The sequence below is a fragment of the Taudactylus pleione genome, unplaced genomic scaffold (genome assembly GCF_031769625.1).
Source record: "Taudactylus pleione unplaced genomic scaffold, aTauple2 ptg000070l, whole genome shotgun sequence".
NCBI lineage: Eukaryota > Metazoa > Chordata > Amphibia > Anura > Myobatrachidae > Taudactylus > Taudactylus pleione.
The window spans coordinates 1,626,209-1,641,192 of record NW_028284472.1 but is presented as its reverse complement, the minus strand read 5'-3'; the positions used below and the strand labels follow the sequence as shown (position 1 = coordinate 1,641,192).

General features: G+C 36.7%; 6 non-coding genes across 6 annotated transcripts; all 6 read left to right on the top strand.

Annotated features, from left to right (window-relative positions):
• Positions 1-359: 359 nt before the first annotated feature.
• Positions 360-431, top strand: TRNAA-UGC (transfer RNA alanine (anticodon UGC)). Its single transcript has one exon. It is a non-coding gene; the product is annotated as a tRNA-Ala (tRNA).
• Positions 432-2,919: 2,488 nt separating this feature from the next.
• TRNAA-UGC (transfer RNA alanine (anticodon UGC)) lies at positions 2,920-2,991 on the top strand. Its single transcript has one exon. It is a non-coding gene; the product is annotated as a tRNA-Ala (tRNA).
• Positions 2,992-4,756: 1,765 nt separating this feature from the next.
• On the top strand, positions 4,757-4,828 carry TRNAA-UGC (transfer RNA alanine (anticodon UGC)). Its single transcript has one exon. It is a non-coding gene; the product is annotated as a tRNA-Ala (tRNA).
• A 5,427-nt stretch (positions 4,829-10,255) lies between these two features.
• Positions 10,256-10,327, top strand: TRNAV-UAC (transfer RNA valine (anticodon UAC)). The gene has a single exon. It is a non-coding gene; the product is annotated as a tRNA-Val (tRNA).
• A 1,765-nt stretch (positions 10,328-12,092) lies between these two features.
• On the top strand, positions 12,093-12,164 carry TRNAA-UGC (transfer RNA alanine (anticodon UGC)). The gene has a single exon. It is a non-coding gene; the product is annotated as a tRNA-Ala (tRNA).
• A 1,764-nt stretch (positions 12,165-13,928) lies between these two features.
• Positions 13,929-14,000, top strand: TRNAV-UAC (transfer RNA valine (anticodon UAC)). Its single transcript has one exon. It is a non-coding gene; the product is annotated as a tRNA-Val (tRNA).
• The last annotated feature ends 984 nt before the right edge of the window (positions 14,001-14,984 follow it).

Below are 14,984 nucleotides of genomic sequence, written 5' to 3'. Positions count from 1 at the left end.
TCATAGCATGCATCCTTTGTGCCCTTCTACTAAATTCTGACACTGATGACCAACAGAATGTAAGAAAGCCCTCTAGTTAGCAAAACTTGATCAATATCTACACCATTCATTAGTAAAAGTAGGGGATTCTGATGATAAACCATTCTCTGATGGAGAACTTTAAGAGCATTCCAATGTTCGGAATGGGCATCTCCTTGCATTCTCATCAGCCATGAAAACCATAAAGTCCTTGAAGTCAAGCATGGTATAATGGTTATACTTCCATCCTCTAAGATGTCCCTAATAACACTGAAAAGTAGTAAATCTCTTGTGAAATGTAAAGCTGCAATCACTTTTGCATAAGAAAATAGCAGCTCATAGGGGATGTAGCTCAGTGGTAGAGCGCATGCTTTGCATGTATGAGGCCCCGGGTTCAATCCATGGCATCTCCATGTTTTGCAATATGCAGCTTTTTACCATATGTAAACTCTCTAGAAGAGCCACAGATTACAAACAATCCAATAAAAGTACTCGACAGCAACAGTCAAAGTTGAATACAAATCATAAAAAATCAATCAAATATGATTATATTCAACATCGTCTTCATACCATTTTTCAAAGTAAAGTTCCCATTGAATGCCTATAGCCATTCTCCTACACAGAGGGAAAACATATGGTAAGTAGGAAATAGATTTTTTATTTTCAGTGGGAACTGAAGGCGACTACCTGAGCAAAGTTTAATAAAAGAGCGAGACAAATAATATAGTAAAACTAATTGATTAAGATTGAGAGACAAGTTTAAACACTTTGTGAACAAAAAGAGGATGGACAAGGGCTTGGAGGGCAAGCACTTCATGAAATTTCAAAGAATGGAATGATGACAACATATCAACTCTAGATATATTGTCTGGTGAAGCATTAGTTAGCAATGCCCAAGAGGCAGTCATAGCATGTATCCTTTGTGCTCTTTTACTAAGTTCAAGCATGGTATAATGGTTATACTTCCATCCTCTAAGATGTCCCTAATAACACTGAAAAGTAGTAAATCTCTAGTGAAATGTAAAGCTGCAATCACTTGTGCATAAAAATATAGCATCTCATAGGGGATGTAGCTCGGTGGTAGAGTGCATATATGAGGACAAGGGTTCATTCCCCAGCATCTCCATGTTTTGCAAAATGCAGCTTTTTACCATATGTAAACTCTCTAGAAGAGCCACAGATAACAAGCAATCCAATAAAAGTACTCTACAGCAACAGTCAAAGTTGAATACAAATCATAAAAAATCAATCAATTATGATTATATTCAACATCTTCTTCATACCATTTTTCAAAGTAAAGTTCCCATTGAATGCCTATTGCCATTCTCCTACACTGAGGGAAAACATATGGAAAGTAGGGAATAGTTTTTTTTATTTTCAGTGGGAACTGAAGGCGACTACCTGAGCAAAGTTTAATAAAAGAGTGAGACAAATGATATAGTAAAACTAATTGATTAAGATTGAGAGACAAGTTCAAACACTTTGTGAACAGAAATAGGATGGACAAGGGCTTGGAGGGCAAGCACTTAATGAAATTTCAAAGCTTGGAATGATGACAACATATCAACTCTAGATAGATTGTCTTGTGAAGCATTAGTTAGCAATGCCCAAGAGGCAGTCATAGCATGCATCCTTTGTGCCCTTCTACTAAATTCTGACACTGATGACCAAACAGAATGTAAGAATGCCCTCTAGTTAGCAAAACTTGATCAATATCTACACCATTCATTAGTAAAAGTAGGGGATTCTGATGATAAACCAGTCTCTGATGGAGAACTTTAAGAGCATTCCAATGTTTGGAATGGGCATCTCCTTGCATTCTCATCAGCCATGAAAACCATAAAGTCCTTGAAGTCAAGCATGGTATAATGGTTATACTTCCATCCTCTAAGATGTCTCTAATAACACTGAAAAGTAGTAAATTTCTAGTGAAAAGTAAAGCTGCAATCACTTTTGTATAAAAATATAGCAGCTCATAGGGGATTTAGCTCAGTGGTAGAGCGCATGCTTTGCATGTATGAGGCCCCGGGTTCAATCTCCGACATCTCCGTGTTTTGCAAAATGCAGCTTTTTACCATATGTAAACTCTCTAGAAGAGCCACAGATAACAAGCAATCCAATAAAAGTACTCTACAGCAACAGTCAAAGTTGAATACAAATCATAAAAAATCAATCAAATATGATTATATTCAACATCGTCTTCATACCATTTTTCAAAGTAAAGTTCCCATTGAATGCCTATTGCCATTCTCCTACACTGAGGGAAAACATATGGAAAGTAGGGAATAGTTTTTTTTATTTTCAGTGGGAACTGAAGGCGACTACCTGAGCAAAGTTTAATAAAAGAGTGAGACAAATAATATAGTACAACTAATTGATTAAGATTGAGAGACAAGTTCAAACACTTTGTGAACAGAAAGAGGATGGACAAGGGCTTGGAGGGCAAGCACTTAATGAAATTTCAAAGCATGGAATTATGACAACATATCAACTCTAGATAGATTGTCTGGTGAAGCATTAGTTAGCAATGCCCAAGAGGCAGTCATAGCATGCATCCTTTGTGCCCTTCTACTAAATTCTGACACTGATGACCAACAGAATGTAAGAATGCCCTCTAGTTAGCAAAACTTGATCAATATCTACACCATTCATTAGTAAAAGTAGGGGATTCTGATGATAAACCAGTCTCTGATGGAGAACTTTAAGAGCATTCCAATGTTTGGAATGGGCATCTCCTTGCATTCTCATCAGCCATGAAAACCATAAAGTCCTTGAAGTCAAGCATGGTATAATGGTAATACTTCCATCCTCTAAGATGTCTCTAATAACACTGAAAAGTAGTAAATTTCTAGTGAAAAGTAAAGCTGCAATCACTTTTGTATAAAAATATAGCAGCTCATAGGGGATGTAGCTCAGTGGTAGAACGCATGCTTTGCATGTATGAGGTACCGGGTTCAATCCCCGGCATCTCCATGTTTTGCAAAATGCAGCTTTTTACCATATGTAAACTCTCTAGAAGAGCCACAGATAACAAGCAATCCAATAAAAGTACTCTACAGCAACAGTCAAAGTTGAATACAAATCATAAAAAATTAATCAAATATGATTATATTCAACATCGTCTTCATACCATTTTTCAAAGTAAAGTTCCCATTGAATGCCTATAGCCATTCTCCTACACTGAGGGAAAACATATGGTAAGTAGGAAATAGATTTTTTATTTTCAGTGGGAACTGAAGGCGACTACCTGAGCAAAGTTTAATAAAAGAGCGAGACAAATAATATAGTAAAACTAATTGATTAAGATTGAGAGACAAGTTTAAACACTTTGTGAACAAAAAGAGGATGGACAAGGGCTTGGAGGGCAAGCACTTAATGAAATTTCAAAGCATGGAATGATGACAACATATCAACTCTAGATAGATTGTCTGGTGAAGCATTAGTTAGCAATGCCCAAGAGGCAGTCATAGCATGCATCCTTTGTGCCCTTCTACTAAATTCTGACACTGATGACCAACAGAATGTAAGAAAGCCCTCTAGTTAGCAAAACTTGATCAATATCTACACCATTCATTAGTAAAAGTAGGGGATTCTGATGATAAACCATTCTCTGATGGAGAACTTTAAGAGCATTCCAATGTTCGGAATGGGCATCTCCTTGCATTCTCATCAGCCATGAAAACCATAAAGTCCTTGAAGTCAAGCATGGTATAATGGTTATACTTCCATCCTCTAAGATGTCCCTAATAACACTGAAAAGTAGTAAATCTCTAGTGAAATGTAAAGCTGCAATCACTTGTGCATAAAAATATAGCATCTCATAGGGGATGTAGCTCGGTGGTAGAGTGCATATATGAGGACAAGGGTTCATTCCCCAGCATCTCCATGTTTTGCAAAATGCAGCTTTTTACCATATGTAAACTCTCTAGAAGAGCCACAGATAACAAGCAATCCAATAAAAGTACTCTACAGCAACAGTCAAAGTTGAATACAAATCATAAAAAATCAATCAATTATGATTATATTCAACATCTTCTTCATACCATTTTTCAAAGTAAAGTTCCCATTGAATGCCTATTGCCATTCTCCTACACTGAGGGAAAACATATGGAAAGTAGGGAATAGTTTTTTTTATTTTCAGTGGGAACTGAAGGCGACTACCTGAGCAAAGTTTAATAAAAGAGTGAGACAAATGATATAGTAAAACTAATTGATTAAGATTGAGAGACAAGTTCAAACACTTTGTGAACAGAAATAGGATGGACAAGGGCTTGGAGGGCAAGCACTTAATGAAATTTCAAAGCTTGGAATGATGACAACATATCAACTCTAGATAGATTGTCTTGTGAAGCATTAGTTAGCAATGCCCAAGAGGCAGTCATAGCATGCATCCTTTGTGCCCTTCTACTAAATTCTGACACTGATGACCAAACAGAATGTAAGAATGCCCTCTAGTTAGCAAAACTTGATCAATATCTACACCATTCATTAGTAAAAGTAGGGGATTCTGATGATAAACCAGTCTCTGATGGAGAACTTTAAGAGCATTCCAATGTTTGGAATGGGCATCTCCTTGCATTCTCATCAGCCATGAAAACCATAAAGTCCTTGAAGTCAAGCATGGTATAATGGTAATACTTCCATCCTCTAAGATGTCTCTAATAACACTGAAAAGTAGTAAATTTCTAGTGAAAAGTAAAGCTGCAATCACTTTTGTATAAAAATATAGCAGCTCATAGGGGATTTAGCTCAGTGGTAGAGCGCATGCTTTGCATGTATGAGGCCCCGGGTTCAATCTCCGGCATCTCCGTGTTTTGCAAAATGCAGCTTTTTACCATATGTAAACTCTCTAGAAGAGCCACAGATAACAAGCAATCCAATAAAAGTACTCTACAGCAACAGTCAAAGTTGAATACAAATCATAAAAAATCAATCAAATATGATTATATTCAACATCGTCTTCATACCATTTTTCAAAGTAAAGTTCCCATTGAATGCCTATTGCCATTCTCCTACACTGAGGGAAAACATATGGAAAGTAGGGAATAGTTTTTTTTATTTTCAGTGGGAACTGAAGGCGACTACCTGAGCAAAGTTTAATAAAAGAGTGAGACAAATAATATAGTAAAACTAATTGATTAAGATTGAGAGACAAGTTCAAACACTTTGTGAACAGAAAGAGGATGGACAAGGGCTTGGAGGGCAAGCACTTAATGAAATTTCAAAGCATGGAATTATGACAACATATCAACTCTAGATAGATTGTCTGGTGAAGCATTAGTTAGCAATGCCCAAGAGGCAGTCATAGCATGCATCCTTTGTGCCCTTCTACTAAATTCTGACACTGATGACCAACAGAATGTAAGAATGCCCTCTAGTTAGCAAAACTTGATCAATATCTACACCATTCATTAGTAAAAGTAGGGGATTCTGATGATAAACCAGTCTCTGATGGAGAACTTTAAGAGCATTCCAATGTTTGGAATGGGCATCTCCTTGCATTCTCATCAGCCATGAAAACCATAAAGTCCTTGAAGTCAAGCATGGTATAATGGTTATACTTCCATCCTCTAAGATGTCCCTAATAACACTGAAAAGTAGTAAATCTCTAGTGAAATGTAAAGCTGCAATCACTTGTGCATAAAAATATAGCATCTCATAGGGGATGTAGCTCGGTGGTAGAGTGCATATATGAGGACAAGGGTTCATTCCCCAGCATCTCCATGTTTTGCAAAATGCAGCTTTTTACCATATGTAAACTCTCTAGAAGAGCCACAGATAACAAGCAATCCAATAAAAGTACTCTACAGCAACAGTCAAAGTTGAATACAAATCATAAAAAATCAATCAATTATGATTATATTCAACATCTTCTTCATACCATTTTTCAAAGTAAAGTTCCCATTGAATGCCTATTGCCATTCTCCTACACTGAGGGAAAACATATGGAAAGTAGGGAATAGTTTTTTTTATTTTCAGTGGGAACTGAAGGCGACTACCTGAGCAAAGTTTAATAAAAGAGTGAGACAAATGATATAGTAAAACTAATTGATTAAGATTGAGAGACAAGTTCAAACACTTTGTGAACAGAAATAGGATGGACAAGGGCTTGGAGGGCAAGCACTTAATGAAATTTCAAAGCTTGGAATGATGACAACATATCAACTCTAGATAGATTGTCTTGTGAAGCATTAGTTAGCAATGCCCAAGAGGCAGTCATAGCATGCATCCTTTGTGCCCTTCTACTAAATTCTGACACTGATGACCAAACAGAATGTAAGAATGCCCTCTAGTTAGCAAAACTTGATCAATATCTACACCATTCATTAGTAAAAGTAGGGGATTCTGATGATAAACCAGTCTCTGATGGAGAACTTTAAGAGCATTCCAATGTTTGGAATGGGCATCTCCTTGCATTCTCATCAGCCATGAAAACCATAAAGTCCTTGAAGTCAAGCATGGTATAATGGTTATACTTCCATCCTCTAAGATGTCCCTAATAACACTGAAAAGTAGTAAATCTCTTGTGAAATGTAAAGCTGCAATCACTTTTGCATAAGAAAATAGCAGCTCTAAGGGCATGTAGCTCAGTGCTTTGCATGTAGGAGGCCCCGGGTTCAATCCCAGGCATCTCCATGTTTTGCAAAATACAGCTTTTTACCATATGTAAACTCTCTAGAAGAGCCACAGATAACAAGCAAACCAATTAAAGTAATCTACAGCAATAGTCAAAGTTGAATACAAATCATAAAAAATCAATCAAATATGATTATTTTCAACATCTTCTTCATACCATTTTTCAAAGTAAAGTTCCCATTGAATGCCTATTGCCATTCTCCTACACTGAGGGAAAACATATGGAAAGTAGGAAATAGTTTTTTTTATTTTCAGTGGGAACTGAAGGCGACTACCTGAGCAAAGTTTAATAAAAGAGCGAGACAAATAATATAGTAAAACTAATTGATTAAGATTGAGAGACAAGTTCAAACACTTTGTGAACAGAAAGAGGATGGACAAGGGCTTGGAGGGCAAGCACTTAATGAAATTTCAAAGCATGGAATGATGACAGCATATCAACTCTAGATAGATTGTCTGGTGAAGCATTAGTTAGCAATGCCCAAGAGGCAGTCATAGCATGCATCCTTTGTGCCCTTCTACTAAATTCTGACACTGATGACCAAACAGAATGTAAGAATGCCCTCTAGTTAGCAAAACTTGATCAATATCTATACCATTAATTAGTAAAAGTAGGGGATTCTGATGATAAACCAGTCTCTGATGGAGAACTTTAAGAGCATTCCAATGTTTGGAATGGGCATCTCCTTGCATTCTCATCAGCCATGAAAACCATAAAGTCCTTGAAGTCAAGCATGGTATAATGGTTATACTTCCATCCTCTAAGATGTCCCTAATAACACTGAAAAGTAGTAAATCTCTAGTGAAATGTAAAGCTGCAATCACTTTTGTATTAAAAATATAGCAGCTCATAGCGGATGTAGCTCAGTGGTAGAGCGCGTGCTTTACATGTATAAGGCCCTGGGTTCATTCCCCGGCATCTCCATGTTTTGCAAAATACAGCTTTTTACCATATGTAAACTCTGTAGAAGAGTCACAGATAACAAGCAATCCAATAAAAGTACTCTACAGCAATTGTCAAAGTTGAATACAAATCATAAAAAATCAATCAAATATGATTATATTCAACATCGTCTTCATACCATTTTTCAAAGTAAAGTTCCCATTGAATGCCTATTGCCATTCTCCTACACTGAGGGAAATCATATGGTAAGTAGGAAATAGATTTTTTATTTTCAGTGGGAACTGTTGGTGACTACCTGAGCAAAGTTTAATAAAAGAGCGAGACAAATAATATAGTAAAACGAATTGATTAAGATTGAGAGACATATTCAAACACTTTGTGAACAAAAAGAGGATGGACATGGGCTTGGAGGGCAAGCACTTAATGAAATTTCAAAGCATGGATTGATGACAACATATCAACTGTAGCTAGATTGTCTGGTGAAGCATTAGCTAGCTAGCCCAAGAGGCAGTAATAGCATGCATCCTTTGTGCTCTTCTACTAAGTTCTGACACTGATGACCAAACAGAATGTAAGAAAGCCCTCTAGTTAGCAAAACTTGATCAATATCCACACCATTCATTAGTAAAAGTAGGGGATTCTGATGATAAACCATTCTCTGATGGAGAACTTTAAGAGCATTCCAATGTTCGGAATGGGCATCTACTTGCATTCTCATCAGCAATGAAAACCATAAAGTCCTTGAAGTCAAGCATGGTATAATGGTTATACTTCCATCCTCTAAGATGTCCCTAATAACACTGAAAAGTAGTAAATCTCAAGTGAAATGTAAAGCTGCAATCACTTGTGCATAAAAATAAAGCATCTCATAGGGGATGTAGCTCGGTGGTAGAGTGCATATATGAGGCCCCGGGTTCAATCCCAGGCATCTCCATGTTTTGCAAAATACAGCTTTTTACCATATGTAAACTCTCTAGAAGAGACACAGATAACAAGCAAACCAATAAAAGTAATCTACAGCAATAGTCAAAGTTGAATACAAATCATAAAAAATCAATCAAATATGATTATTTTCAACATCTTCTTCATAGCATTTTTCAATGTAAAGTTCCCATTGAATGCCTATTGCCATTCTCCTACACTGAGGGAAAACATATGGTAAGTAGGAAATAGATTTTTTATTATCAGTGGGAACTGAAGGCTACTACCTGAGCAAAGTTTAATAAAAGAGCGAGACAAATAATATAGTAAAACTAATTGATTAAGATTGAGAGACAAGATCAAACACTTTGTGAACAAAAAGAGGATGGACAAGGGCTTGGAGGGCAAGCACATAATGAAATTTCAAAGCATGGAATGATAACAACATATCAACTCTAGATAGATTGTCTGGTGAAGCATTAGTTAGCAATGCCCAAGAGGCAGTCATAGCATGCATCCTTTGTGCCCTTCTACTAAATTCTGACACTGATGACCAACAGAATGTAAGAAAGCACTCTAGTTAGCAAAACTTGATCAATATCTACACCATTCATTAGTAAAAGTAGGGGATTCTGATGATAAACCAGTCTCTGATGGAGAACTTTAAGAGCATTCCAATGTTCGGAATGGGCATCTCCTTGCATTCTCATCAGCCATGAAAACCATAAAGTCCTTGAAGTCAAGCATGGTATAATGGTTATACTTCCATCCTCTAAGATGTCCCTAATAACACTGAAAAGTAGTAAATCTCTAGTGAAATGTAAAGCTGCAATCACTTTTGCATAAGAAAATAGCAGCTCTAAGGGGATGTAGCTCAGTGCTTTGCATGTAGGAGGCCCCGGGTTCAATCCCAGGCATCTCCATGTTTTGCAAAATACAGCTTTTTACCATGTGTAAACTCTCTAGAAGAGACACAGATAACAAGCAAACCAATAAAAGTAATCTACAGCAATAGTCAAAGTTGAATACAAATCATAAAAAATCAATCAAATATGATTATTTTCAACATCTTCTTCATAGCATTTTTCAAAGTAAAGTTCCCATTGAATGCCTATTGCCATTCTCCTACACTGAGGGAAAACATATGGAAAGTAGGGAATAGTATTTTTTATTTTCAGTGGGAACTGAAGGCGACTACCTGAGCAAAGTTTAATAAAAGAGTGAGACAAATAATATTTTAAAACTAATTGATTAAGATTGAGAGACAAGTTCAAACACTTTGTGAACAGAAAGAGGATGGACAAGGGCTTGGAGGGCAAGCACTTAATGAAATTTCAAAGCATGGAATGATGACAGCATATCAACTCTAGATAGATTGTCTGGTGAAGCATTAGTTAGCAATGCCCAAGAGGCAGTCATAGCATGCATCCTTTGTGCCCTTCTACTAAATTCTGACACTGATGACCAAACAGAATGTAAGAATGCCCTCTAGTTAGCAAAACTTGATCAATATCTATACCATTAATTAGTAAAAGTAGGGGATTCTGATGATAAACCAGTCTCTGATGGAGAACTTTAAGAGCATTCCAATGTTTGGAATGGGCATCTCCTTGCATTCTCATCAGCCATGAAAACCATAAAGTCCTTGAAGTCAAGCATGGTATAATGGTTATACTTCCATCCTCTAAGATGTCCCTAATAACACTGAAAAGTAGTAAATCTCTAGTGAAATGTAAAGCTGCAATCACTTTTGTATTAAAAATATAGCAGCTCATAGTGGATGTAGCTCAGTGGTAGAGCACGTGCTTTACATGTATAAGGCCCTGGGTTCAATCCCCGGCATCTCCATGTTTTGCAAAATACAGCTTTTTACCATATGTAAACTCTGTAGAAGAGTCACAGATAACAAGCAATCCAATAAAAGTACTCTACAGCAATTGTCAAAGTTGAATACAAATCATAAAAAATCAATCAAATATGATTATATTCAACATCGTCTTCATACCATTTTTCAAAGTAAAGTTCCCATTGAATGCCTACTGCCATTCTCCTACACTGAGGGAAATCATATGGTAAGTAGGAAATAGATTTTTTATTTTCAGTGGGAACTGTTGGTGACTACCTGAGCAAAGTTTAATAAAAGAGCGAGACAAATAATATAGTAAAACGAATTGATTAAGATTGAGAGACATATTCAAACACTTTGTGAACAACAAGTGGATGGACATGGGCTTGGAGGGCAAGCACTTAATGAAATTTCAAAGCATGGATTGATGACAACATATCAACTGTAGCTAGATTGTCTGGTGAAGCATTAGCTAGCTAGCCCAAGAGGCAGTAATAGCATGCATCCTTTGTGCTCTTCTACTAAGTTCTGACACTGATGACCAAACAGAATGTAAGAAAGCCCTCTAGTTAGCAAAACTTGATCAATATCCACACCATTCATTAGTAAAAGTAGGGGATTCTGATGATAAACCATTCTCTGATGGAGAACTTTAAGAGCATTCCAATGTTCGGAATGGGCATCTACTTGCATTCTCATCAGCAATGAAAACCATAAAGTCCTTGAAGTCAAGCATGGTATAATGGTTATACTTCCATCCTCTAAGATGTCCCTAATAACACTGAAAAGTAGTAAATCTCAAGTGAAATGTAAAGCTGCAATCACTTGTGCATAAAAATAAAGCATCTCATAGGGGATGTAGCTCGGTGGTAGAGTGCATATATGAGGCCCCGGGTTCAATCCCAGGCATCTCCATGTTTTGCAAAATACAGCTTTTTACCATATGTAAACTCTCTAGAAGAGACACAGATAACAAGCAAACCAATAAAAGTAATCTACAGCAATAGTCAAAGTTGAATACAAATCATAAAAAATCAATCAAATATGATTATATTCAACATCTTCTTCATAGCATTTTTCAAAGTAAAGTTCCCATTGAATGCCTATTGCCATTCTCCTACACTGAGGGAAAACATATGGAAAGTAGGGAATAGTATTTTTTATTTTCAGTGGGAATTGAAGGCGACTACCTGAGCAAAGTTTAATAAAAGAGTGAGACAAATAATATTTTAAAACTAATTGATTAAGATTGAGAGACAAGTTCAAACACTTTGTGAACAGAAAGAGGATGGACAAGGGCTTGGAGGGCAAGCACTTAATGAAATTTCAAAGCATGGAATGATGACAACATATCAACTCTACATAGATTGTCTGGTGAAGCATTAGTTAGCAATGCCCAAGAGGCAGTCATAGCATGCATCCTTTGTGCCCTTCTACTAAATTCTGACACTGATGACCAAACAGAATGTAAGAATGCCCACTAGTTATCAAAACTTGATCAATATCTACACCATTCATTAGTAAAAGTAGGGGATTCTGATGATAAACCAGTCTCTGATGGAGAACTTTAAGAGCATTCCAATGTTTGGAATGGGCATCTCCTTGCATTCTCATCAGCCATGAATACAATAAAGTCCATGAAGTCAAGCATGGTATAATGGATATACTTCCATCCTCTAAGATGTCCCTAATAACACTGAAAAGTAGTAAATCTCTAGTGAAATGTAAAGCTGCAATCACTTTTGTATAAAAATATAGCAGTTCATAGGGGATGTAGCTCAGTGGTAGAGCACATGCTTTGCATGTATGAGGCCACGGGTTCAATCCCCGGCATCTTCATGTTTTGCAAAATGCAGCTTTTTACCATATGTAAACTCTCTAGAAGAGCCACAGATAACAAGCAATCCAATAAAAGTACTCTACAGCAACAGTCAAAGTTGAATACAAATCATAAAAAATCAATCCAATATGATTATATTCAACATCGTCTTCATACCATTTTTCAAAGTAAAGTTCCCATTGAATGCCTATAGCCATTCTCCTACATTGAGGGAAAACATATGGTAAGTAGGAATTAGATTTTTGATTTTCAGTGGGAACTGAAGGCTACTACCTGAGCAAAGTTTAATAAAAGAGCGAGACAAATAATATAGTAAAACGAATTGATTAAGATTGAGAGACAAGTTCAAACACTTTGTGAACAGAAAGAGGATGGACAAGGGCTTGGAGGGCAAGCACTTAATGAAATTTCAAAACATGGAAAGATGACAACATATCAACTCTAGATAGATTGTCTGGTGAAGCATTAGTTAGCAATGCCCAAGAGGCAGTCATAGCATGCATCCTTTTTGCCCTTCTACTAAGTTCTGACACTGATGACCAAACAGAATGTAAGAAAGCCCTCTAGTTAGCAAAACTTGGTCAATATCTACACCATTCATTAGTAAAAGTATGGGATTCTGATGATAAACCAGTCTCTGATGGAGAACTTTAAGAGCATTCCAATGTTCGGAATGGGCATCTCCTTGCATTCTCATCTGCCATGAAAACCATAAAGTCCTTGAAGTCAAGCATGGTATAATGGTTATACTTCCATCCTCTAAGATGTCCCTAATAACACTGAAAAGTAGTAAATCTCTAGTGAAATGTAAAGCTGCAATCACTTTTGCAAAATAAAATAGCAGCTCTAAGGGGATGTAGCTCAGTGCTTTGCATGTAGGAGGCCCCGGGTTCAATCCCAGGCATCTCCATGTTTTGCAAAATACAGCTTTTTACCATATGTAAACTCTCTAGAAGAGACACAGATAACAAGCAAACCAATAAATGTAATCTACAGCAATAGTCAAAGTTGAATACAAATCATAAAAAATCAATCAAATATGATTATTTTCAACATCTTCTTCATACCATTTTTCAAAGTAAAGTTCCCATTGAATGCCTATTGCCATTCTCCTACACTGAGGGAAAACATATGGAAAGTAGGGAATAGTTTTTTTTATTTTCAGTGGGAAATGAAGGCGACTACCTGAGCAAAGTTTAATAAAAGAGTGAGACAAATGATATAGTAAAACTAATTGATTAAGATTGAGAGACAAGTTCAAACACTTTGTGAACAGAAAGAGGATGGACAAGGGCTTGGAGGGCAAGCACTTAATGAAATTTCAAAGCATGGAATGATGACAGCATATCAACTCTAGATAGATTGTCTGGTGAAGCATTAGTTAGCAATGCCCAAGAGGCAGTCATAGCATGCATCCTTTGTGCCCTTCTACTAAATTCTGACACTGATGACCAAACAGAATGTAAGAATGCCCTCTAGTTAGCAAAACTTGATTAATATCTATACCATTAATTAGTAAAAGTAGGGGATTCTGATGATAAACCAGTCTCTGATGGAGAACTTTAAGAGCATTCCAATGTTTGGAATGGGCATCTCCTTGCATTCTCATCAGCCATGAAAACCATAAAGTCCTTGAAGTCAAGCATGGTATAATGGTTATACTTCCATCCTCTAAGATGTCCCTAATAACACTGAAAAGTAGTAAATCTCTAGTGAAATGTAAAGCTGCAATCACTTTTGTATTAAAAATATAGCAGCTCATAGCGGATGTAGCTCAGTGGTAGAGCGCGTGCTTTACATGTATAAGGCCCTGGGTTCAATCCCCGGCATCTCCATATTTTGCAAAATACAGCTTTTTACCATATGTAAACTCTGTAGAAGAGTCACAGATAACAAGCAATCCAATAAAAGTACTCTACAGCAATTGTCAAAGTTGAATACAAATCATAAAAAATCAATCAAATATGATTATATTCAACATCGTCTTCATACCATTTTTCAAAGTAAAGTTCCCATTGAATGCCTATTGCCATTCTCCTACATTGAGGGAAAACATATGGTAAGTAGGATATAGATTTTTTATTATCAGTGGGAACTGAAGGCTACTACCTGAGCAAAGTTTAATAAAAGAGCGAGACAAATAATATAGTAAAACTAATTGATTAAGATTGAGAGACAAGTTCAAACACTTTGTGAACAAAAAGAGGATGGACAAGGGCTTGGAGGGCAAGCACATAATGAAATTTCAAAGCATGGAATGATGACAACATATCAACTCTAGATAGATTGTCTGGTGAAGCATTAGTTAGCAATGCCCAAGAGGCAGTCATAGCATGCATCCTTTGTGCCCTTCTACTAAATTCTGACACTGATGACCAACAGAATGTAAGAAAGCACTCTAGTTAGCAAAACTTGATCAATATCTACACCATTCATTAGTAAAAGTAGGGGATTCTGATGATAAACCAGTCTCTGATGGAGAACTTTAAGAGCATTCCAATGTTCGGAATGGGCATCTCCTTGCATTCTCATCAGCCATGAAAACCATAAAGTCCTTGAAGTCAAGCAGGGTATAATGGTTATACTTCCATCCTCTAAGATGTCCCTAATAACACTGAAAAGTAGTAAATCTCTAGTGAAATGTAAAGCTGCAATCACTTTTGCATAAGAAAATAGCAGCTCTAAGGGGATGTAGCTCAGTGCTTTGCATGTAGGAGGCCCCGGGTTCAATCCCAGGCATCTCCATGTTTTGCAAAATACAGCTTTTTACCATGTGTAAACTCTCTAGAAGAGACACAGATAACAAGCAAACCAATAAA